At 36.3% G+C, this 24262-nt stretch overlaps 1 protein-coding gene across 3 annotated transcripts in view; it reads right to left on the bottom strand.

Moving 5' to 3' along the window:
* pug (pug C-1-tetrahydrofolate synthase, cytoplasmic) overlaps nucleotides 1–24262 on the bottom strand; it is a 136561-nt gene that overhangs the window by 48123 nt on the left and 64176 nt on the right. The window lies entirely within an intron of this gene.

The following is a 24262-nucleotide window of genomic DNA, read 5'->3' as shown; positions in this document are numbered from 1 at the left end:
TTTGCAAATGGATCGGAGTGGGCTGACCATTTCTGAAGCTCTAAAAATTATACACGAATTGCCTTCAGATAGTGAATCTGATATGGAGAGATGCATTTTTTTTGGTAGGGTGTTGAGAAGCACCCTAGGTAATGCTAAATCTGCTGCAGTAATCAGAATTCAGCGTTTTCTAATCGTAGGCAAAATCTTTTACTCTATTATGCCCTTCCAAGCAATGCTCGCTTCAGCCCTCTTTTCGAAGCTCCAGTCATTCAATGAGCCCGCCTCGAGCACACTCATAAAATTAAAACTAAAACAGTAACTAAAACGCTTTACAAAATTTTATCTATATTAACTCTAGACCTGATTAGATTGCCTAGAACTGTTTTTATTAATTTTTATTGAAATTTTATTTTTAGGAGGTAGCGTGCCAGAAACAGTTAACTGATAAACTGTTCACAAATACCTTAATAGATGCTGAATATCCCTACAGAAGTTATAATAATACAATTATGACTATTGGGATTTTTGGGCTGAAAATCTGACTAACTAAAGAAAGTTAGAAATAATACCCGTAAAATAGCTGAATCAACAGAGGGACAAATGGATGTTATAGCTCTAAGACATGCTCTCGTCACTTTCAAGAGAGTCACTGCCAATGAAAAGAGACTTATCTTTCAGAATTTTGCTGCAAATTTAGACTTTAGAAGAGAGAGCACATGGGCCTATAGGCTCTGTTCTTCCAATGCATGATTAGTCACGTCATGAGGTGAATGAACCACTTGTCAAATGCAAGTCTTAGCATGGAAGCTGCTGCTTTGGCAGCTTTGGCTAATAAGCTTTGAGCCAAAGCAGCAGCAGAGAGCTGCTGCTTTGGCTAATAAGTATTACGCCTCTATTTGCGAAATTTCTTATATCAAACAGTGTAAACTTTAACAGTCTCCTCCTACTGATTGAACGAGAATTACGAGAACTTTAATAGTGGATTACAAGAACTTTAATAGTGACTTCAATTTCATCAAACTAAACAGCGCCCTCCATGAAAAAAAAAAAAAAAAAAAGTGCTGGATCAGACAACCTTCCATCCGAATTGTTCTTGCATCTAGAACAGAATGCTAAAAGTACTCTCCTGGCTCTTTTTAATGTTATCTGAAGAAAAAAAAAATCCCTGCCGACTGGGAAAAAAATTAATAAAAAAAAAAAAAAAAAAAAAAAAAAAAACTACAATTCAAAAGCCCCATAAACCACTTGAAAATTCTGGAAGCTATCGACCTATCTCACTGAAAAAATTCTGTTGCAAAATCATGGAAAAAATGGAATTGTTGCTTAGATGATATAAATGCTATCTTTGCTTTACAGGCTGGATTCCAGAAAAGAAAGAACACCGCTGAACATATCACTTATCTTACCTAGTATATCAAAGATGGTTTTCAGGTAAAAAAATCTAATCTGGCAGTCAGTATCTGTCGATATGATACGGTGTGGGTAAAGAAACTAGTTGATAAGCTAATTAATTTAGGCATAGAGGGCAATCTTGTTAAGTGGCTAAAATCTTTCCTTGCCCAAGGAATTGCAAGGATGAGATATTGAGATGCTAACTCTGCTTTCATCCAGCTGTGCAATGGGCTACCCTTTTCAAGATCAGGATAAATGACCTTACTGTAGCCATTTAATGTTACTGATACTGACATCCAAAGAGTAAATAAGGAAATTAATTTACCTTTGATTAAACTGCGAAAATGGTGTGATGAAAATCAAATGGAGGTAAATTTAAGAAAAACTGTTTGCGAGTTGTTCACCCTTTCAATAAAATCGCATAGTCTCTCTCTCTCTTATACAAAGAAAGACCTGTGACAAGGGTGAGTGATGCTTACTATCTCGGAGTTCACTTTGAATAAACTAAATCATTCAGCGGAGATGGCCGTAGGGGAATTGATAGACTAAAATTATTAAAACGATTTTATTTCTTGTATTTCTTGGGGATCTACTCAAGAAACACTAAACAGAATGTATACAACTTACATCAGACCTGTTTTTTAAAATAGTGTTGAGCTCCTTGCTACTGCCCCAAAGAGCTGTGGATAAATTCTGGATAGAGTTCAAAATAAAGCTCGAGCTGCACGCTCTACTCCTGCCACGGAAGTTCAAATTTGCTTGGAGCCCCTAATTTTTAGAAGAGACAAGCAGCTCTTGAAACTATCTAACAGTTGCTCGAGACTATCCCTGGCCCTGTTATATATGTAACTGTAACTGTATCTATTATTACCTTTAACCGTAACTGTAATATAATATAGTAGATGACATCTTGTAATCATCACTGAGCACGTACCCAACACATATAAAATACAACACATGGCGCAGCCCATTGTTGATTAAAAAAGAAAATCTCTTTTGAAGAACCATGCAGTCTCCATAAAGATGTTCTAAACAAAAACATCATGGGAAGTTGTTTACTGTGAAATCGAAACTTATATCGCTGGTAAGTGAGTTGTTTATTTTTATTGGAAGTGGCTAAAAATACGTATATATAAACTATTTAATGTCCTAAATTAAATATGGATGGATTAAAGCCACCAAGTAATCTAAGTTTCGAAGGAAATTTAAGCGAAAATTGGAAGAAATGGAAACAAAAATTCCAAATTTATATGTTAGCGTCTGGTGGTATTACTAAATCACCTGAAATTAAAGTAGCTATTTTATTGCATATAATTGGTGAAGAAGCACTTGAAAAATTTAATACTTTTAATTTAAGTGAAGAAGATAAGAAGAATGTTGACAAAGTAATTGAAGCTTTCGAAAATTTTTGCATACCGAAAGCAAACGAAAGTGTTGATAGACATATATTTTTCTGTCGAACACAACATGTAGGTGAATCGTTTGATGATTTCTTAACCGATTTAAAGAAATTAAGTAGCAACTGTGGATTTGCAGAATTAAAAGATAGTTTAATAAGGGATAGATTAGTAAGTGGAATTCTAAATAAAAATCTCAAAGATAGATTATTAAGGGAAGATCAGTTAACATTGGAGAAATGTATTAAAATGTGTAAAGCTTCTGAATTAGCAGAACTTCAGCTGAAAACTTTAACTGAAGAAAATAAAATAGAAGCTGTCAAACGTAATAAATTTCGACCTTCAGAGGAAAATGTCAGCCTTGTAAGAAAGACTTTCATGTAAAACAAAAGCAACAAAGTACTAAATCTTCTTCAAATTATCAAGGAAATAAGTACAATAATCCAAAACCATGTAGAAAATGTGGAACTTTTCATAAGTTATACAACTGTCCTGCTTATAATAAGATTTGCTTGTACCGTAAAAAGAAAAATCACTTTTCTAAAATGTGCACTTTTAAAAATGTTAATGTTGTACAGAATAATTTAGAGCATGAGTTACATAATAATGGTAATGAATATATTTTAGGGTCAGTAGAAGATACAAATCCATTTTCTAAAAATAAAACCGAATGGTTTGAAAAACTAAAAGTAAACATATCTAAATATTTATTTGTTAAGTTGGATACTGGAGCTCAGTGTAATGTGCTACCATTGCCTAAATTTAAACAATTAAATTTAAGAGAGAAATGTTTGACTGAATCAAAAGTCACTTTAAATAATTACAATGGTACTACAATTGATGTAGTTGGAAAATGTAAATTATTATGTGAAACATCAAAAGGGGACAAGGATGAAATAGAATTTCAAGTCGTAGCATGTGATAAAACTGTTCCAGCTATTTTAGGTTTACCTACTTTGCAAAAATTAAACCTAATTCAAAGGATTTGTACAGTAAATCCTGATTCCAATGAAAAGTTACCAGAATTTTTAAAAGGATATCAAGATTTGTTTAAAGGAACTGGGAATTTAACTGGATATACATATCATATTAAATTAAAACCAGGAGCTGTTGGTAAAATAGAACCCTGTAGGAAAATTCCATTTAGCTTATTAAATCCATTAAAAAAGGAATTAGCAAGAAAAAAAAGATGGTATTATAAAGAAAGTTAACCAACCAACAGAATTCGTGAATTCATTAGTGTGTTTAGATCCTCAGCACCTTAACCAAAATATACTGAGAGAACATTATCACATACCAACCTTTGAAGAAATTTCATCTCAAATGACAAATGCAAAGGTCTTTAGTATTTTAGATGCAAACAAAGCATTTTGGCAAATTAAACTGTCAGATTCAAGTTGTGAATTTACTACATTTAACACTCTGTTTGGTAGATATTGTTTTTTAAGGTTGCCATATGGACTGAGTTCATCACCAGAAGTTTTCCACAGAAGTTTTTCTGAAATTTTTAGTGATTTAGAAGAAGTTCAAATATATATAGATGACTTATTAGTTTGGGGTAAAGTTAAAAAAGAACATGATTTAAGATTAAAGAAGTTGTTGGACAGAGCCAGAGAAAAGAATGTTAAATTTAATTTAAATAAATGTAAATTTGGGCTGAATGAAGTGAAATATATGGGACATATATTTTCTAAAGATGGTTTAAAACCAGATGAAGACAAAATTAAGGCTATTCTAGATATAAAACCACCAAAAAATGTGAAAGAATTAGAAACTTTCCTAGGATCTAGATTTATACCTAATGTATCAGAATTGACATCATGTTTAAGAGATTTGTTGAAAAAACAAGTTATCTGGAACTGGAATGCAACACATGAAAAAGCATTTAGAAGACTAAAAGATGTCTTGGTAAATAAACCAGTTTTACAGTATTATGATATAAACATGCCAGTAGTTTTATCTGTAGATGCATCTCAAGAAGGACTAGGAGCAGTCTTACTGCAGAATAATTTACCAGTGGCATATGCATCTAAGGCATTAACAGATACACAGAAGAATTATGCTCAAATTGAAAAGGAAACTTTAGCTATTGTATTTGCGTGTGAGAAATTTCACCAGTATATATTTGGAAAAAATATTACTGTGGAAAGTGATCATAAACCACTGGAATCAATTTTTAAAAAGCCATTAAATAAATGCCCTGTAAGACTACAAAGAATGCGTATAAGATTACAGCCATATCAGTTTGAGATAAAATATAAACCAGTAAAAGAACTTTTTATAGCGGATGCATTATCAAGATCATTCACTGATAAAGGATCTGATTTCTTTGAAGGAGAAATAGAAGCTCATGTTGGATTAGTTGTAGAATGTATACCAATGTCTAATGGTAAAATGGAAGTTTTTCAACTGGAAACAGAAAAAGATGAAGAACTACAAGTTTTAAGAAAATTAATTAAAACTGGATGGCCAGATGAAAAATGTATGGTTCCAGAACTGGCAAAACCATATTTTAACTTCAGAGAAGAACTATCAGAAGCAAATGGATTAATATTTAAAAATTCCTGTGTTGTTGTACCAAGAAGTTTACGAAAAGATATGTTAAGCAGAATTCATTATGGTCATTTAGGAGTAGTAAAATGCAAGATCAAAGCAAGAGAAATATTATATTGGCCAGGAATGTCCAAAGAAATTGAAGATTTGGTACTGAATTGTCAAACATGTTTAAGTTTACAAAAAGCTAATACTAAAGAACCAATGATATCTAAAGAAATACCTAATGGTCCATGGGAAGTATTGGGAACAGACCTCTTTTACTTTCAAGGAAGGGATTATCTAATAGTTATAGATTATTTTAGCAAATATGTTGAAATTGGACATTTGGAAGATTTGTCAAGTGTAGCAGTGATAAAGCAATTGAAATCAATTTTTGCAAGACATGGTATTCCGAAAATAGTATATTTGGATAATGGTCCACAATATAATTGCAGGAAATATAAAGATTTTGCAAGAAGATGGAATTTTGAAACCAGAACTTCAAGTCCAAAATACCCACAGTCTAATGGAATGGTTGAAAGACATATTCAAACTGCCAAGCGAATGTTAGAAAAAGCTGTAGTTGACAACAAGGATCCATATTTAGTTTTACTGGAATATCGTAACTCTCCTATTTCAGATGAAATTAAGTCACCTTCAGAATTGATGTTTGGAAGAAAAGTAAATGGATTGATGCCTATAAAAGAGAATTTTGTCCAAGCTAAACGATATGAAGACCATAAACAACATTTACTGAAGAGACAAACCTTACAAAAAAGCTATTATGATAGGAATGCAAGACCATTAAAACGACTGAAAACAGGAGATCATGTTTACATAAAAAAGAAAGGGAAAAAACTAAATGAAAGAGGGAAAATTATAGAAGAAGCAGAAAGACCACGTTCATATAGGATTATAAGAACAGATGGAAGAATTGTAGAAAGGAACAGAAGAGACCTTCTTAAAGGAACTAATCAGGAAGAGTTTGCAATACAAAACAACTATGAGAATGAAGTTATAGATGAACCCGAGATACATGAAAATAGTAGGAGCACTACAAATTTAGATGTGCCTGTAAGTCTTTCAAAATCTAACAGAAGTGTTGTGTCACCAAATAGTGAAAGAGGTATAGTATCATCAAATTTTTCAAATGGACATAACTACATCACTCAATCTGGTAGGACTGTTAAGAAACCTTATTATTTAAAAGAATATGTTTAATTTTACTACTATTATTATTTTTTATAAAAAAGGAAGATGTTATATATGTAACTGTAACTGTATCTATTATTATCTTTAACCATAATTGTAATATAATATAGTAGATGAGTAATGTAACGATGTTTGTGTACATCTTGTAATCATCACTGAGCATGTACCCAACACATGTAGGGGAATTGATAGACTAAAATTATTAAAACGATTTTGTGGTATTTCTTGGGGATCTACTCAAGAAACACTAAACAGAATGTATACAACTTACATCAGACCTGTTTTTTAAAATAGTGTTGAGCTCCTTGCTACTGCCCCAAAGAGCTGTGGATAAATTCTGGATAGAGTTCAAAATAAAGCTGGAGCTGCATGCTCTACTCCTGCCACGGAAGTTCAAATTTGCTTGGAGCCCCTAATTTTTAGAAGAGACAAGCAGCTCTTGAAACTATCTAACAGTTGCTCAATCCCTGGCCCATTGGACAAATTGCCTTTTTAGTCAACCCAGATTAAAAGCACAGAACCTTCCTCATTGCCGCAGTAGAACAAACATATCTTTGCTCACGAACCTTTTAATGAAACAATCTGTTTGCCTTCAGATTTTGTCGTTCCTTCTTATAGCCTTTCTAGACAGACAGACAGAAAGAAGTACAGGAGGCACCAAAACATCGCCATGGGCAAAACTGGTATTGCCTCACTGCACTAACCATCTATAGAAGTGTACCCTGACCGGGCACGCTAACACCATGCTCGGGAATTAGTTTACATTGCAGCATTCATAATACACAGTTATATATTAATGGTGCATAATTTGCATTGCAGACAATATTTTCTCAGATATACTTTATACGGGTATACATTGCAGTTGGATGGATAGATACAATAATTACAATGGATAATTACAATAAGTTATTTACAAATATATCTACATATTTCTTTTGTGTTTTGGTTTGGAGCTTTGTTGGCGGGGGGGGGGAGTGTTTATGGTATGTGGTTCATTGCTTTTTTTGTTACACGATTCACAGTTTATAAGTTCTCATTCATAGTGCAGTTCATAATACAGCATACAGTTTATGAATTCATTTCATGGTACATAGTGTTGAGTACGTAGTACTAGTGCATCTGTCACACATTGCACAGTATGAAGTAGTTCATAATTCGTAGTACGAGAAAAGTTATGGTTGTCTCAATAAATGGATATATTTGTGTTTTCTAAAGGCAATCCTGTATAGTATGAGGGTGAGAGTGGATATTCTTATTGTTGCGTTTTATGAACTTAGAGGATTATTTAGGGTTGTAAGCTATGGATGACACAAGTCTAGTCCTTGGCGTAAGAAATCAATAATATTTTTGATGTTTTGGAAAACTTTACGGTGCTTAATAATGAATCTTCTAAATTCTATTCCAATGTCGGTGGGATGGCGAATGTGATGGGCTGACATTAGCAGACATTGAAACATGTAATGTTCAGGGTCTCCGCATTCCCCGCACATGCATCTATCTGACATAGCCATATTGCGATCATAAAAATACTTGGGGAAGGGACCGTGACCCGAGATGTACTGGGTGAGGAAGTAGGCTGAAATTGTGGTAGTAGTTCGAATGTACGTCGTCCTTGTGGTCCTTGTTCCCATTGATGTTGCCACTTTTCATTCGCCATTTGTTTTAGTTTGTATTTTAATGCTGATTTAGGCCATGGGATATGAATTTGAGATCCTGTTTGTTCTAGAGCTGCCTATTTTCCTAGATAATTGGCCCTTTCATTGCCTTCACAGGTGTCGTGAACGATGCACGCTCCGCTCTTGGGGAACGGATTGAGCCTCCAGACCGACGAGAATTGAAAAAGAAAGTTTGTTTTTTGAGAACTGGCAACGATAAGTGTATGCTTTTAGAACAGTGACGCAGTAGACTAATGACGCTGTTAGATATGTAGAACAATGATGCTAAGTAGTTAGAAGTGTTTTTTGATAGTGTAATGATTTAGATATTGTTCCTCTTTTGTGTCAAATGTCAAATAAAGTGATTCATACAAAATAGTGCCAATTTTAGATGAGTTTGGAACCAAATCGGAGTCTACTAAAGCAGCGGACCAGAACCGAAGAAAGCGGACCATAAAGGTAAGCAACCTTTCTTTATTTGCTTATCTAGAATTTTGAATGATCCGTTTTTTACTGAATTGAAACGATAACAGGCGTTGTGCCCTCTGGTCCATGACAGGAAAATTTCTTATTACTTGTGCTTATGATGTCTTGAATTTGCCGGGCTGGTGTGGTGTATTTAATTACGGCAAAGCACACTAGGGCTATCTGACTAAGGGGAGGGATGTCTTCATTGAGGACTTTCTAAGGGAATTTGCCAGGATACAGAATAATTTGTGTGCTGTTGTTTGATGTCATGTATGGAAGACTGACTGTCGGTGATTACATGGATGGTATCTGTATTTAAGTAATTAAGTTGCATAATGCTGTTTAGTATGGCTATGAGCTCTGCTTGATGTAAGTTGTTTTGCAGCCGAAGGTAACCTTGCCATTCGGAGTGGAGGCCTGTTTTTGTTTTTATGGTGACTCCGCTTCCTACCTTATTTTCAATCTTTGAGCCATCCGTGCATGCAGTAAAATCAGTTGATGGAGGTGGCTTGTCGAGGTTGCAATGGAGATTGTGATGACCCAGAGCGGGATGTCTGTTATATTTCGATGGCTTTTCTTCATATTCATGTGGATTGAAAATTACGCCCGTTGTACGTCGAAGTTTTCTTCAGTTGTAGGATGATTGTGGACAGTGCGTCGATTTCTATTTGAATTGGTAGTGGGGTCAACCCGGCTATTGTCTGTAGTGCGTTGGTGGAGGTTGTTGAGAATGATCGGGTAGTATTGATCAAGAAAGGTCTTTGAATTCAGTTAAGGGTCCGAATTTTTCTTGCTGTCATGGGAAAGGCCCAGATAGTGGCTCCATACGTGATTATTTTATTGACTACTGTCTTTAATAGAATTTTTATAATGCGATGATTAAGGCCCCAAGAATATCCTTTCATCGCCCTTAATGCTTTTGCAATTTTGGCGGTGGTTAGCTTCTTTTCCTGAAGATGCGGTATCCAATTCAATTTCTGGTCTATGGTGAGTCCTAAGTACTTAATGGTCTTCACACATTTTATTTTATTGTTTCCAATTCGTAGCATGGGATTCCTGGTTATTGTAGTATCCAATTCAATTTCTGGTCTATGGTGAGTCCTAAGTACTTAATGGTCTTCACACATTTTATTTTATTGTTTCCAATTCGTAGCATGGGATTCCTGGTTATTGTTTATCCTGGCTTGTGTATTATAAGTGTGTGCGATTTTATGTGTGATATTTGGAGTTTTATTCTATGACAAAGGTAGTTGAATATATTAAGGGTGGTGTTGGAGTTTTCCTCTAGTTGTCTTCGTGTCATAATCCTTAGATTATGAAGGCAACATCGTCGGAGAAGGCTACAATCATTGTGTGATTTGGCCACTGATGATCGATAATATTATTAAAGGTGATGTTCCAGAGGTCTGCGCTCATACACGATCCTTGGGGACATCCTCTAGTTTGTTTTCTGGTGATTATGGTATTGTCATAGATTACTACGCTTTGTCTGTTCTTGAGATAGTCCGTAATCATAAGGTACAGGTTTCTTGGACACTGCATCTCCCTGAGGGCCTACTTGACAGCTGGCCACCAAAAAGAATAGAATGCATTTTGCAGGTCAAGACATAGGAGAGCCGAATGCATTTGATGGCTTTTGTTTGCTTGTATTTGAGAGATTGCTATATCTATTGCATGAGTGGTTGAGCTTTTGGGTTTAAATCCATACTGATTGTACTTATTCCATTGTCTTTATATACACTCATGTCCATAAATTAAGGATAATGCAAAATCAGGCAAAGGAAGAGTTAGGAGCAAAACAAATTTGACTTATTTGTAAAGCTTATTTATTAAACAAGAGATAAAGAGCAAAAAAAGATGCTATATGTTTGATATTATTAAAAAATTAGCAATTTTTTCTCCCTGGAGCAAATTACAAAAAAAAAAAAAAAAAAAAAAAAAAAAGAAAGAAAACCTATTTATAAAAAACCAATATTACATGGTTGGTATGATTGTTAATACATTGTATGTCTCCCAGATGATACAATACAGTCCGTACAATGCCTAGGTATGCTGAGTATCAAATTATCGATCTGATCTTGGATATTACGCCACTCGAAAAGCAATGCTCTCCGAAGTTCCGGTAGACATGTAGGAGGAGGTTGACGGGCTGCAACTCGTCGGCCAAGCATATCCCACATGTGCTCTACTGGATTCAAGTCCGGTGAGAATGCTGGCCAGTCCATACGGGTGATATCCTCCGATTGAAGGCATTCACTTACAATGTTTGCACGGTGAGGTCGGGCTTTGTCCTCCATAAACACAAATTGTGCGCCCATGGTGCCCCGAAACAAACATACATGTTGTTCCAGAATGACGTCTATGATATGGCTTGTCATGGTTCCAATTTGAACATGCAGGTCAGTTCTGAAACCCAGAATAATTCCACCCCAAACGAGCATTCCTGCACCACCGTAACGGTGTTGTTCAATGATGTTTTCTTGGTGGTAACGGGTACCTGAAGCTCTCCATATGAAAGTCCGGGGAGAATCAGACAGCAAGCTAAACCTGGACTCGTCAAAAAACATCACACAAGCCCACGGTTGCGGTGTCTACAATGCATGCTCTCTACTCCAGGCTAACCGCAGGCGACAGTGAGTTGCAGTAAGTGGAACGCATCTAACAGGTCTACGAGCCATCTTCCCATAGACCAATCTTCCCTAAGTGTCTGTACACGGTCTGCCTTGAAATTGTCGTACCTGTGGCTGAAGAGAGCTGATGAGACAGGTCTGAGGCTGTGCTCCGCCTGTTTCTTTTGGCAGTAAGTGCCAAATACCGGTCCTCATTCCGCGTTGTAACTCTGAGGCGACCTGTGCTGTAACGTCTACTCACATTACCATCATTTTGGAATCGTTGCCAAAACCTGGAGATGAAACTCTGGGCAATTCCAAGTTCGTCTGATACTTCCAGTTGGCTATGCCCACATTCCAGACGGCCGATAATTCTACCACGTAAAAAATCATCCAAATGCGTCCTTTGAGTCATAACTATTCGGTTATTGCACTGAAATGCTTATACAGCGCCTGCGAACAATTTTACTTCTTTGCCTGTATTCCTTATATATCACTCTCTTACACTTTCGCCATTGTGACGTACCATCGGTGTCATCTGGTTACTTCCTGAAATTTGCATATGATTCTTGAATATGTGTATAGTGATTTTACAGGTGATATATTTATTTTAGTGTTCGATTTCCGCATGACTCCGAATTATCCTTAATTTATGGGCATGAGTATATATGGTATTTTAGTCTATTGACTAGAAGTCGTTCAAGGAACTTTCCCATGGCTGGTAGTAGATTTATTGGTCAGCATGAGCAAGGGTCCTCTGGTTTTTTGTTTTTCTTCAAGAAGAGGATGATTTGCCCGTGCTTGAAGCAGTCCGGGAAGCAGTTGTATTTCAGGCATTTATTGTACAGATTTAGGAGTATTTCTGAGCTGACTTTACAGATTATCTTCAAAACTTGATTTGAAATATGATCTGGGCCAGGTGCCTTCGCATTGTTGAGTGTTTTGACGAGTAGTATTAGTTCTTTTTTTTTGTAAATTGTCTGTCATCTGGGGTGTTTGGTGATTTAATGGAGGTTCTTAATCCTTGTTGCTCTGGGGTGTCTTCTTCGCTGTTGTGTGAGAAAACATGGTCTAGGATGTTGTTTAAGGCTTCTGTCGTAACGTTGGCATTGTTGTGCGTATGTATGCTATTTGGGGTGTGTATCTGCGTCGGCTTGAAAATCCTTGAGGTGGCCATTTTATAGAGTACTTTGTAAGTATTTTGATTATTGTTGCAAAAGGAGGTCCAAGATTTTAGTTTAGCTTCTGTGATTTTCTTCTTATAAATTGCCCTTTGCCTGTTGTATTTCACCCATGCTGCCGTGCAATCTTTGTCGTTTGTGCGGGACTTTAATCTTTGTCTTAGCGCTCTGGTCTTTTGGCGATCTGCACGCAGTTCTTTGGTCCACCAGTTAGCTTTTCTGTGATTGGTGGCTGACTTTAGTTTGAAGGATGCATGACAGCATTCTTGAATAAGTCGTGTGAAGTGTATAACATATATATTGACATCTTCTTTGGAATTAGTCTGGGTGAAGTTTCTAGAATGGATTGAACTTTCGGACTTAACAGTTTGATAAACTTTTTCTTTGTGCTGCTACTAATTCGAAAGCGTTTCGTCTGTATGTTTTCTATTTTCTGGGCAATTTCAAAGGTGATGTATTTGTGGTCGGAGAAAGAATCGTCTTAGCTGATCTTCATATTCTGGATTTTGTGAGTTAAGTGGTGTGTACTGAGAGTCAAATAGTGCCATCCTCTTCCATTGATTTTGGTAAAAGTGGGTAAGTCCTCAGGGTCATTATGCAGGATTAGATTGTTAGAGTTAATAAAGTCTTCCATTTCTGTTCCTCTTGGGGTCGTACGTGGATAAACCCACAGGCTGTTCTGTGCGTTAAAATCACCGTTGATCACATGATGGACGTTGCTATTGTGGAGAGTCGTCTTTATTTCTTGCAGGGTGTTATCGAGGTTTTCAATAGGCGCTAGTGAAGTAGATTTGTGATTCTGCTGTGGCAATGAATATAGTGACTACATCTCTGTGTGCTTTGATAACAAGTGGAGTCCAGGACTTATTTAGCACGATGATGGCTGCTCTCAGGGACTGTGTAGTGTCTGAGTTCTGCCAGGATATGACGTTCCATGTTAGTGGTAAGTTTCTTGGGGAACCTTGGTTGCAGTATGGCTTTTGTACAAAAATTATGTCATGATATTGCTCTGAAATGAATTGTATTAAATTATCTGTGGCTATCAGCATGTATGTCATGATATTTATTATGAAAATAAATGATGTGATTGATGATTGATGTGATTGATGTGTATGATGTGAAATTATGTCATGATATTGCTCTGAAATGAATTGTATTAAATTATCTGTGGCTATCAGCATGTAGCATGATATTGCTCTGAAATGAATTGTATTAAATTATCTGTGGCTATCTTTGCACGCTGAAGGTTGATATGCAGAGCTTTAATGCCATTTTGACGATTAGACTGACGGAGGAATGCAGTGGGATGGTTTTCTATGATATTAACGTTACTTGGAGGTTGACTACTCATTGTATTGCGTTCTGCTTTTGATTCTTAAAACTTCTTCTTTGTAGGATGCGCAGTAGTTGACATAAGTGGGATGGTCACATGAGTATTTGGTGCCGAAATGCTTATTGTTTATTTCTCAGTTTATGCAGTTAGGGTTATTAGATTTACATTCACTTTCCTGGTGTTTGCCACTGCAGTGAGCACAGTGTGGATGATAGGTGTAATCCTTAGAGCGGTTGCTAAACGCTTGACAGCGATAACATCTATGAGCACCTATAAATGCTGTAATTGAACTGGTGTGCGAGCCAAAGTGGACGGTTCGAAAGTTCATACATTTATGGAATGAAACAGTTTTACATTCCACAATCCATTTGATTGTGTTGTATTTGTCCTTAAGCTTAAACAGAGGCTTAAAATTGGAGATGTTGCTGTTCGTAGCTTTTGCAAGTGCGGTGCTTACTGCTTCAGCTGTTGTATTCGGCGGCAGTCGGTGGATGGTGCACTTAGGGGTTCTTAGCTTTGGTACCTTGGTATGGATTAGATCAGTTGCTTTTTTCGTCCGTTTCAGGAGGCTGTCTAGCTTAGCTACATCATTCTGTGAGGTGCAATGTACTGCAAGTCCACCTTGCTTTATCAGTACTATCTTTTTTATCTGAGTTTGGATGTTTTTGATTGGGAAGATGTCTTGCAGTTTTTCTTGTAATTTTGACACACTTCTGGCGTCTTTTGGATAGATGAGAAGGACTGGCTCTTTTTTCTTTTGCCTCAGAACTTGTGCATAGGTTTCTTTGATGTTGGCTGCTTCATAGTTATCACAATTGGTAGCGTCCTTTGGAATTTCAGGGTGTGGATGATTTGAGCAGCACTGCGAGTTGTTTGCTGCTGCATCAGCGGTGCAGGGCTGTTGTTCGCAGGATTTGGCGATTTCGGGAGTTTCATTTGCTTTGTTGCTGGCTAGTTTATAAAGCGCTGATAATAGAGAGATTAGCTCTTCCCGGATAGCATTGGGTATTACATATCTGAGGCTGTAATGTGAGTTTGCGATCTCCATGCAGCGAGAGTAGATGTCAGAGGCAGATGTAGGCACTGACATGTGCGAGTTTGCTGAATGGGATGCTACTTCCGATAGTATGTTGGATGTGTTTTGGATGGAGGGATTAGTGCTTTCAGTGTCGTCACTGGGTTTGTGTGCGTGCGATGTAGTGGATGGCATAATTATACAGTTGCAAAACAACTGAAAACTGACATACAATATAATACAGTGAGCAAACAAAAGTAAATAAAGTACTAAAATAAAAAGATCTCTTGTTATCTAACACAATGAAAACTACTACCACAATAAGTCGCAGATAAGCTATGCTAACTGGATAACAGATTTACCATGTTAGTGGCATAATTGCGAATGCAGAACAATAATGTAATTTAAAAAAATAGAATGATAGGAGAACACTATAAATATTAAAATTAAAGCAACACTGTTAATTGGTAAATTTAGTTAAACACCACCAACAACAACAACAAAAAAAGTACTATACAAACTGCTAATGCTGGCAATACACTAGACTGGTAAGAAGTATAAAACTTACTGAAGATAAGTAAATTATAACTTAAGTACCTGCTAAATGGGGATAACTACTGAGGACTTGGAAAGGACGAGGTGGCAGGAGGAATGAAAAAATAATGAGCTTAATTATCTAAGTAGTTAAATATGTTAGTGGGAGTTGAGAGATTGAGGAGGAGGAAAGGGTAAGGGAATTGATGTGTGATTGGCGTAGAGTTGTTAGCGCATTCGAGGGATCAGAAATTAGAGAAATTGAGATTATATAATGCAATAAATTAGAATTATATTAGCCGTATGCAATAAGCTGGAGAATTATTGATGATACACTGCAGAAAGTTAAAATTATATTAACATGTAAAGCACAGTAAATGATATTATAATCAAAAATAATGCAGGAAATTAAAGATATTGTTGAAACTCTCACTGAGAACCACGTGATTTGAGCATTCGCACAGCAAAAAACTAAAACAGAACTCTTTTAACTGAACTTTGAGAACTCGTGATGGACGTTTTGAGTGAAACATGTAATCCTTCTCTTTTGTGTTATATATATTTTAGTTTAGTGATGTGATTGTAAATTAAATATCTTATTATCTTAGAAGCCTCTCTTTTTGCATGAGTAGTGCCTTTTGATGAATGTAATTAATAAAAACATTCCCGGATACGCCTTTGGAACGAGAAAGAAGATCGACTAAAAGGAGAGCCTTTTTACCTTTTATTTTCTAAGAATGATTATGCTGTTAAGTCAGTAGAAGTTATTACTAAAAAGAGAGGTGGTTTGAGAACGTCCATTACCAGAATTCTTAAGAAAATAGAGTTAGAACTAGATAAGTCTTCTGTTGATATAAATTTGCTAGAAGAAGACTTAGAACTGTTGAATGATAAGTTTGAATCTCTTAAGAAAGCTGATTCTGAAATCGAAAGTATTTTGAAACCAGAAGAATTTGATGATGAGATTCAAACTACAGAAGAATATCGCAAAAGAATTCTATTGTAGAAATTTAGAGCGAAAAAAATGGATTCAGTTGTCAAACCAAAACTGTACTGTTATTGACACAAATCTATCTAATTCTCAATTATCTTTTCAAACACTACAAAGTAACAGACGTGAACGCATTAAATTGCCAAAAATATTTATTTCAAAATTTTATGGTGATGTCAGTCAATGGCTTTTATTTTGGAACTGTTTTGATTTGGCTATTCATAAAAATCAATCTTTAGAAAAAGTAGATAATTTTATTTATTTGCGTGCACATTTAGCAGGAACTGCATTAAGTACTATAGAAGGATTTTCACTTTCTTCTGAAAATTATGATTCAGCTATTAATTTACTACAAGATAGATTCGGAAGTAAAAATGTGTTGATCAATGCACACTTGGATAATTTACTGAAAATTAACCCATTGAGAAATTCTAATGATATTAAAGTGTTTAGAAAATTATTCGATCACTGTCAGACTCACATACAGAATTTAAAAACATTAAATGTCGCATCTGACACTTATGGAAGTATTCTATGTCCAATTATTCTTAAGTCCCTTACTTCTGATTTAATCCTAGAATATAATAAAGTAGAAAAAGCAAAGTTTAAAATATGATTTACACAGTTTAATGGGTTTTATTTCTCAGCAATTAATTGCACGGGAAAAAACTGCTTTGCAATGGAAAAAAGCGGTGTCAATTTTTCCTCCTCTCCCCCTCCGACAAAAAAAAAAAAAAAAAAAAGCGAAAGCAAGCTGTCAACTTGGCATGATAAACGGGTGCCTCGCAGTTGCTGTCTACAAATGAGAATCGAAATTATAAACATTCGAACTGCATATTTTGTGATTCAGATCATAAAAGTTCAGAATGTCGGAATGCAATTCGTTTAACCTCAGATGAAAAAAAAAAAAAAAAAGCAAAAATTACTGAAGAACAGAGTTTGTTTTAAATGTTTGAAGCCTAACCATATTTCTCGCTTGTGCAAAGCCAAAGTTAAATGTTCTATAAGCGGTAAAGCTCATTTTTCAATAATGTGTAATACTGTTAAGGATGATTCTCACGGAAATAATTCTACAGACATTATTGGGGGTGAAAATGATAAAAAAAAGACTGTGTTTTGACAAATAAATCTTGCATGCAGTTAGTAAATTTGCAAACTTTAGTAGTAAAACTTTGTGAGGATGGAATCGAAAAATATGTGAGAATTTTAATAGATAGTGGTTCCCAACGATCCTACATTTTAAAGTATGCAGTTAGTATAATGAATTATAAAACAAGTGGTAAAGAAGAATTAATCCATGGTTTGTTCGGAGTAATTGAAAAGAAAGAAACTCATAGTAAATATTTAATTAGCTTGAGTAGTCTTAAAGGTGATTATCACTGTAATTTTCAGCTTTTGGATCAGGATAAAATATGTACTGACATTCCTCAAATTCGTAGAGATAAAACTGATCTTACTGAAATGCGAAAACATGGAATTTATTTAACTGACATGCAGAATAAATCCGTGGATTTGATGTATGAAAAATCATCTTTATAAATTCATGTTCTTTTAGGTACAGATGTGGCGGGAAAGCTTCTAACAGAGAAGGTTAGACAACTAAAATGTGTTATCATGCGTACATACTAGATTGGACAATGATGGGGAAAACTGAAAAGCGTGAGTTTTCTAACAGTACGAAAACTGTATTGTCACTTCACGTAAATGATGCTAAAATTTGGGACTTATGGTCTCTTGACTCGTTAGCAATAACGAATCCTGCTACAACCCACACAAGAAAGGAAATTGATGAAATCGCTAAAACATATTTTCGTCAGTCATTAAAGAGAGATAGTGAGGGTAGATATCAGGTCTCTCTTCCTTGGTTAGAAGGGCATGCGGTTTTAACCTGACAACAGATTATTAGCAGGAAAAAGGTTAAAATCCTGCGTCAAAAATCTTCAGTCAAAAAACTGTTTGAAAGAATATGAAAATATTTTTAACGAATGGGCTGAAGAAGGTATTATAGAATTTATTGAAGGTAAGAAAACCGAAAATTGTCATTACCTACCACATAGTGCTGTAATTAAGGAAAATTCAACCACAAAGATAAGACCTGTATTCGATGCCTCAGCGAAGGAAAGGAATGGTGCGTCCTTAAATGACTGTTTAGAAAAGGGCCCAAATTATTTAGAATTAATACCGACTATTTTAAACAGATTTCGCCTAGGTAAATATGGGGTTATCTCAGATATACGTAAGGCCTTTTTGCAAATAGGCGTGTGTCCTCGAGATAGAGACTTTCTTAGATTTCTGTGGTGGGAAGAAGGAGATTCCGAAAAATTGAAAATATATCGACATAAGTGTGTTGTGTTTGGCGTTAATGCCAGTTCTTTTTTTCTCACCGCCACACTGAATTATCATCTCGAGAATGTTCCTGAACACCAACAAGAGGTAGCTAAGAAATTAAGTGAATGAATGTATGTTGACAACTATGTGGCCAGCGTTGATACTATTGAAGAACTAAATACTTTCATTAATGTGTTGAAGGAAATTATGTCGACTGCTAAATTTGATTTAAGGGGATGGTGTTACAATGAACCTAGCGGTGAAACTTTGAAAGGAAATCCTTGCAATGAAGACTTTGATAAAACCATATCAGTTCTGGGGTTGAAATGGAATTTATCAGATGACACTTTGTCCTGTGACTTTAAAGACAGTTCTGTGAAACAGCCTGTCAGCAAAAGAAATATATTGTCAATAGTACACAGGATTTTTGACGCGATTGGGTTTACAGCTCCTGTTACTCTGTTTCCTAAGCTAATGCTTCAAGAATGCTGGAAACAGAAGATTTCATGGGATAACAATTTACCTAAAAGCATTTCTGACAAATTCGAAAGATGGAAAAATAAATTTCACAATTTGGAAAAATTAGCTATACCCAGAAGAATTTTTGCTGACTTCGAAAGAATTTCGATTTATCTTTACACGTGTTTTGTGACGCGAGTAAATCTGCTTATGCCACATGCATATTTATGCGAAGCTGTAATGAAAATTCCGTTACACGTCAGCTCATATCAGCTCGATCCAGAGTGGCACCTACCAAGCCGATTTCCATACCACGACTAGAGCTCTTAGCTTGTATGATTGGCGCTGGACTGGCACATCGTGTTAAGGAAGATTTGAGACTAGAAACCTTGCCTACTTATTAGTGATTCCATGGATGCATTATTTTAAATCAAAAAGAAGGAAAACTGGGCCGCTTTCGTTCACAATAGAGTGAAAGAAACCCGTACTCTAAGTAATCCAAATGACTGGAATTATATTCCTGCAACGCAAAATCCAGCAGACCTCCCTTTCCGAGGATGCAGTCCGGAAACCTTAGTGAAATCAAAATGGTGGGAGGGTCCCCACTGGTTGAGAAATGATCCAGAAAAATGGCCTACCTCTGAAATTGTACCGAATTTTGACATTATAAGTGCTGAAAGAAAGAGGACAATAATTTCTGCAGTTAATTCGAATGCTATGACTGAAGTAAATTTTGATAAGATTTTTTCGTACAATACCATTCTAAAGATAATATCTTGGATCTTCTGTTTCGTTAAAAATGTCAGACTAAATCCTAATGAAAGAAGTTTTGGAACAATCAAAAGCGGAAGAAATTAAAGAAGCCGAATTAACTCTTTTGAGATTAGTGCAGAGTGAATCATTTTCTGGATTAGATGACAAAAGATTACGTGTACTTCAACCAGTGATTGATTCTAACGGAATCCTTCGGGTTAAAACCAAAATTCTGAGAAGAGATGATACAGAAAATTTTCGATTTCCTATTATTCTTCCTTCAGATCACCCTATTGTAGTAAAATTAATTAGAACTAAACATGAAATGAACAATCATGCAGGAGTACAGTTTTTAATATCCGCTTTTTAATATAAGAAGCTGTGTTGTATGTCAGAGGTTCGATGCTAGTTCCTCGAAAACACCCATTGCTCCTCTGCCTGAAGACCGAGTAAGAGAAGCAGCAGTCTTTGAGATTGTAGGTGTTGACTTGACTGGACCGTTGATATTGAAGGGAAATCAAAAGTCATGGATTGTGATTTTTACCTGTGCTGTTTTTTGTGCAGTACATTTGGAATTAATTTTCTCCCTATCGACTGAAAGTTTTCTGCAAGCGCTGAGACGTTTCATTGCTAGACGTGGAAAACCCCATAACATGTATTCCGACAATGGAACGAATTTCAAAAGAAGTGATAGATTATTCAGAAGCTTAAATTGGGATAAAATCTTAGAAGATGCTAGTATCCACAGGATCACATGAAAATTTCTTCCGCCATCAGCTCCCTGGTGGGGAGGATGGTGGGAGCGATTAATAGGAGTCCTGAAAAGAATCCTTCGCAAAGTTGTAGGACGATCATCTCTGAATCATGAAGAAATGATAACAATTTTGTGCGACTGTGAAGGAATAATGAATAGTCGTCCATTGACGTACGTCTCGGAAGATGTTGAATCGAGAAAAACTTTTACAAGATCTATGTAAAAGATTTCAAATCGATTATCTCGAACAGTTACGGCAAAATTACGAACATGTAAAAGCCTCTCAACCTCTGAAAATAGGAGATCTAGTTTTAGTGTCCGATGATAATAAGAAGCGAACAGACTGGTTATTGGCGAAAGTAACTGAGATTTTCAAATCTCGGGATGGACATGTGAGGTTAGTTAAGGTCAAAACTAAGCTTGGAAAAGTTTTGCGACCAACCAAGCATTTGTATCCTTTGGAGATAACATCATCAGATGAACAATCTAAATTTAGAAGTGCGGCAAGCAGCTCTTCTGATGAAACAAAGACTTGCTGCGATCCTGATATTCGTAATGACTTGCCTCAAAATCTTAGGAGCGAAAAGATTCCATCGATGACTACAAGAAGTTGTCGAATGGTAAAGCCTGTTTCAAAGATTACAGTTTTAAATTTGATTTTTCAGCAAATTTAAAGGTGGAAGTATGTTGAAACTCTCACCGACAACCACGTGATTTGCGCATGCGCGCAGCAAAAAACTAAAACAGAACTCTTTTAACTAAACTTTGAGTTCTCGTGATGGACGTTTGAGTGAAACATGTAATCCTTCTCCTTTGTGTTATATATATTTTAGTTTAGTGATGTGATTATAAATTAAATATCTTATTATCTTAGAAGCCTCTCTTTTTGTGTGAGTAGTGCCTTTTGATGAATGTAATTAATAAAAACATTCCCGGATACGGCTTTGGAATGAGAAAGAAGATCGACTAAAAGGTAAGCCTTTTTACCTTTTATTTTCTAAGAAAGATTATGCTGTTAATCATATCATGAAGATTACAGTTATGTTAAGCGAGGTGCACAAAACTGGATAATCATAAACAGTATACAATGCAATAAAAGTTTTTTTTTTTTTTTTTAAATTACAATTTCTAGAAAGCACAATAATTGAGAATTATTGATTGAAGAATTGATATTATTAGTCGGAAAGCATAGTATTTCAGAACTAAAATGATTAAACAAAGCAGAAAATTAAGATTAATATATCTGAGAAACACAATACTCAGTTGACATTCTACGCGCTATGCGTTAAAAATACTACTGAAAATAGAAAACAGGAAATGTGAGAATCATTATAATAAACTCGAAGAAAAAAATATATATAGAATCATTATAATAAACTTGAAGAATATATATATATACAACAAGTAGTATGTTCAAAAATAACCATGGGGTGTTAGAGGAAAAAGAACTAATAGTTGAAGAAATGCTACGCTAGAATAAATCACTTATGCTACACTGGTGCGACATTGAAAGAATATACCGATGTGACTTCCGACCTAATGCAACCTCGAGGGTGCCAAACAGGATTAAGACCGCCCCACCATTGGATCAATTTCCATGTAGTGACCCCACAGAGCAAGGGCAGACAAGGCAGTACCAGTACGGTCCCTGCCGAGCCTTACTCTGTCCCGAGAAGGCCTTCTATGAAGTCTGTTACTATGCCCCCATGGTTGAGACTGCCTAGGTACAGACCTACCAGTACTTCTCAGGCATTCGCCATAGTCAACCCCGGGGGAGGGGGGGGACCGTGAATGGACAGTGTGTGAAAGCCCTTGTTGATTTGGGTGCCGATTATTCTGTCATATTCGAAGAGTTACGTTGACAGCTAAATGCTCCTATGTTTGCTGAGAATGCACCTGTATTGAAAACTGCCTGTGGTAAACCTGTAGCCGCCTTGGGACGCTCTGTATTAAAAGTTGATTTGAATGGGACTAAGAAGCCGTTTGAATTCCTTGCGTTTCCAGAATGTAGCCATTAAATGATACTTGGATGGAACTTTTTCCGTGCCACCGATGCTGTTATCGATTGTGAAAATCAAGAACTTACACTTGCAGAAATCCTTTCAGACAATGAATATTTAAATAAGTCAAAGCCCTCCTTGTTTGCCGCAAACGATTATGTAATTGAAGCAAACATCGCAAAGCAAATATTATATGCCCTGAATTCAGAACTACGGGAAGCAGATGAAGCTATGATTGTTGGAAATATATTTTTGATGTGCGAAAAAGAACTATCGATACCAGCTTCAATTATCACTATAGATAATGGTTGTGGTAAATTGTGGGTAACTAATTGTTCTCGATGAACCCAACTGATACCAAAAGGGATGAATGTAGGCTGTTTAACAACCATAAAAAACGACGCTATGTGCTCCCTAAATGGCAGGCTCCAGTAGGTTCCAAGGGTCATAGGTCCAGGAAAAGTTTATCTCAAGAAAACTTAAAAAGAAATTTTCAATACTGATTTTACCAATGCTGAGAAAGACGAGCTATTGAGTCTACTAGATGAATTTAGTGACATTAACAGTACTGCGAAAAAATCCCGATGCAGTGCGGTGAAGCACAAGATTGATACAGGTGACAGTGCACCAATCAAACAAAGGCCATACTGTGTGTCAGCCACTGAGAGGTGTGTGATTGCAGATGAAGTGCAACGAATGCTAAAATAAGATGTGATACAACCATCAGACAGTCAGTCCATGGGCATCTCCAGTGGTGCTTGTGAAGAAGAAAACGGTGAATGGCGTTTTTGTGTCGATTACAGAAAATTGAACAAGGTAATTAAAAGGGACGTCTATCCGCTACCTCGCATCGATGACGCGTTGGACTGCCTGGCTGGTGCAAAAATTTTCTCTAAGATGGATCTGAAGTGAGACTACTGGCAAATAGAGGTTGATGATAAAGACAGAGAAAAGACAGCTTTTGTAACTCCAGACGGTTTCTATGAATTCAAAGTCATTATGCAATGCTCCAGCCACATTTGAACGGATGATGCACACAGTACTAAGAGGTCTCAAATGGAGTATTTGTCTTTGTTACCTCGACGACATAATCGTGTACGCACCTAATTTCGAAGAACATCAAAAGCGTTTGAGGGAAATACTGAAAGAGCAGGACTGACGATAAATTTAAAAAATTTTTCATTCGGCAAAAAGAAGCTGACTATACTGGGACATTTAGTCAATCAACATGGGATATATCCCGATCCACAAAAGGTAGAGGCTGTAGCAAAGTTCCCTGTTCCAAAAAATATCGCCGATGTTCTAAGTTTTCTGGGCTTGTGCTCCTACTACCGACGATTTATCAAAAATTTCGCAGATATCGCAAAGCCCCTGCATGACTTGTTGAAGAAAGATGCAAAATTTTCTTGGAACGCGTTACAGATTGAATCTTTCGCAACGGTCAAAAGGCTGCTGACCAGTGGCACTGTTTTGGGACATTTCATCCCAGCCGCAGAAACCAGAATACATTCTGACGCTAGCGGCTATGGCATCGGCGCTGTACTGCTTCAGATCCAGGATGGTAAAGAAAGCTCAATAGCCTATGCATCCAGGTCCCTTACTGCAGCTGAAAGGAACTATTCCACCACCGAAAAAGAATGCCTTGCCGCAATTTGGGCAATTTG

Source organism: Stegodyphus dumicola, chromosome 3 (genome assembly GCF_044657685.1).
Source record: "Stegodyphus dumicola isolate Sdum_Otavi_A_Nest chromosome 3, ASM4465768v1".
Lineage (NCBI taxonomy): Eukaryota > Metazoa > Arthropoda > Arachnida > Araneae > Eresidae > Stegodyphus > Stegodyphus dumicola.
This window is presented reverse-complemented; position numbering and strand designations above follow the sequence as displayed.